We start from the raw sequence: 3013 nt of genomic DNA on the forward strand, positions 1-3013 counted from the left end.
GCCAACATCGCTGGCGGAAATGAAGAAAAGGCCGGACTGGGATAAGTGGCAAGCGGCTGTTCGCGAAGAGATGGATTCCCTAGAGCGGAACCAAACGTGGACGTTAGTCAAGCTACCAGAGGGGCGAGTGCCCATTACGTGCAAGTGGCTGTTCAAGGTGAAGCACAACGAAGGCGATGGGGGAGACCGCTACAAAGCCAGACTTGTGGCTCGCGGGTTCAGTCAGAAGGCAGGTTTCGACTACGCCGAAACTTATTCTCCCGTTGCGCGGTTGGACACCGTTCGGGTCGTGTTGGCGGTAGCGAACGAGCAGCGGATGGCAGTGCACCAAATGGACGTGAAAACTGCCTTCCTAAACGGGCATTTGGAGGAAGAGATATATATGACCCAACCGGAGGGCTTTGAGCGTGGAAAGCAGCTGGTGTGCCGACTCAACAGGTCACTGTACGGCCTCAAACAGGCCTCGAGAGCCTGGAATGCAAGATTCCACAGTTTCGTCGAGAGATTGATTTTTCGTCGGAGTTCGAGCGACCCGTGCCTGTACGTGAAAGGCCGCGGGTGCAACCAAGTCATACTGGTATTGTACGTGGATGACTTGCTCGTGGTTGGACGTCAGCTGAAGGCGGTTGAGGTGGTGAAGCGGTGCCTAGCAAACGAGTTCGAAATGACGGATATAGGAGAGGTTCAAGCGTTTCTCGGCATGAGGATTGACCGGGACTTAGAGAGACGGATTCTTCGGATCAGTCGGCGAGGTTTTCTGGAGAATTTGCTTCGACGTTTCAACATGCACGAGTGCAAGGCTACCTCGACACCCATTGAGTGTCGTCTGCGACTAAAGAAAGGGGAAGAAGCTGAGCGTACTGATAAACCATACCGAGAGCTAATCGGTTGTCTTACGTACGTGACACTGACGTCTAGACCGGACTTGTGTGCAGCGGTTAGCTACTTGAGTCAGTTCCAGAGCTGTCCCTCAGAGGTGCACTGGGTGCATGCGAAAAGAGTGCTGCGATACATTCGGGGAACGTTGGATTTGGGACTGGTGTTCTCGGCGGAGGAATCGGCACCGGTAATCGAAGCATTTGCCGATGCGGATTGGGCGAATGACCCTGTCGATAGGCGTTCGCTTACAGGATTCGTTTTTCGAGTTCATGGATCGACTGTTAGCTGGCTGACCAGGAAGCAGTCTACCATCTCGTTGTCTTCCACGGAAGCGGAGCTGGTGGCCCTGAGCACGGCTGTTTGTCACGGAATTTGGCTGGAGCGTCTACTGAAAGATTTGGATGTCGAGCCGGAGCATCCGGTCGTGTACCACGAAGACAATCAATCTACGATTAAGGTGGTCGAAGAAGAACGGGATACCGGTCGCTTGAAGCATGTCGACGTTAGGCATCGGTTCGTCCGTGAAGAGATTCAGCGGGGGAATATAGCGGTTCAGTACATCCGTACCGGCGAGCAGGTAGCGGATATTATGACAAAAGGATTGCCAGTAAGTGCGTTCCAGAAGCATCGAGCCAGCCTGGGGTTGGCACGTTCCGGACATTGAGCGGGGGTGTTCACTCTGAAATGAAACAAATCTTGTTTAGTTTAAAATATAATCATTTTTGCCATTTACGAAGTTTACACCTGTCCCAGTATAAAAAGTATACTGGTATCGCTTAATAATTTAAACTTAGGCAAATTAACGCGACAATATTTTATCCTGTGTATAAGCCATGTTAGACGTTAGAAATTTACTCTGATCGCAACCAAAAAAAATGTAACTTCGGTCCACCTCCATTTTCAACATTTTTGGTGAAATAACGAGTCATTTTTTTACTTTTTTAGTGGAATTTATTTAACAGCAGAACAATTTACCCGAAGTAAGTTTATTTCAGTCGAATCTGTTTGTAAAAACTATAAAAAATATGTTTATTGTTTGTTTACAAACTCAACTTTTAGGTTTGCTCTGCAAATGCATCGACTTGGAGAAAAACGCATCCGAATGAAAGAGTCTCCACCGGAATACGAGTAACATCACGAGTGCAGTCAACCATCCCACTAAAGTCGATCCTCAGCTGGCGCTGAGGAGCACAGCCTGCCACATCCGGAAGTGCAACAATCCAATGACCATCCCGGAGCACGTAAGATGCATCATCAGTAATAATAGGAAGCGCAAGGCTCCGAGAAAGACGTTCCGGAGAAACCACGGCAAAAGCGAGGACAATGATGCAGCAGACTATGTAGCGCACACCAATCATCCGGAAGAGGAGGAATCCGGTGAGGAATCGATGATGCCCAAGCGTTGTGAGCCGAACACCCGTCCAAAATTCTATCGTACAAGGCTTTTTTCGTGCATAGGCGAGGGTTCTGGGACGCTTCCGGAGATTCTTGCGATCTGCATGCCGGAAATCAAAATCTGGATGACGAAGTTTTTTTTTTCAGAAATTTTCGAAAACCCCAAGTCACTATGCTGTTGCCCACCAGCTCCGTTCGAAGGAAACTACAATAATTTTATTAAATAATAAATAAAACAGAGTTACATCTCTTTATGTTTTTTTTTTCTTTTTCCTAAGATAAGATACAAAAATATATCTATCATATACATATTTAAATAAATCCTGGTTAAACAAGCTTTAATATACCGGTGTTATACTAGGTTACGTTTAAATCAGAGTTAAACTGAGCCAGTATAGCCTGCATATAAACGAAGCCTAGGGTCAACCAGGAGAAAATGATTTAGCATGGGATGTATACTATTTAGTTTAAATTTTTTTCTGAGTGTTGGGATAGGCAATATCCGAACCCTGTCTGTTCGACCTAAGCGGCCGAACCCACCAAGCGATTAGCTGTCAACCCAAAACACGAGCACAGCGGTGTGCGCGCCTTTTTAGTCAAACTTGATCAGTTGTGTTTCTAACGCAGGGGTTTTCAGGCATTTCGGCTCGCGGTGCACTTTTTGGAAATAAATTGCTCCACGGTGCACATGTTCATTATTGTTTCAAATTTTCAAATTCGTAAAAAAAAACTGTCGTAT

At 46.8% G+C, this 3013-nt stretch overlaps 1 long non-coding RNA gene across 1 annotated transcript; it reads left to right on the forward strand.

Annotated features, from left to right (window-relative positions):
* Nucleotides 1-1560: 1560 nt before the first annotated feature.
* On the forward strand, nucleotides 1561-2526 carry LOC109405970 (uncharacterized). Its single transcript, XR_009997018.1, has 2 exons — nucleotides 1561-1859; nucleotides 1939-2526. It is a non-coding gene; the product is annotated as an uncharacterized LOC109405970 (long non-coding RNA).
* The last annotated feature ends 487 nt before the right edge of the window (nucleotides 2527-3013 follow it).

The sequence above is a fragment of the Aedes albopictus genome, chromosome 2 (genome assembly GCF_035046485.1).
Source record: "Aedes albopictus strain Foshan chromosome 2, AalbF5, whole genome shotgun sequence".
Taxonomy (NCBI): domain Eukaryota; kingdom Metazoa; phylum Arthropoda; class Insecta; order Diptera; family Culicidae; genus Aedes; species Aedes albopictus.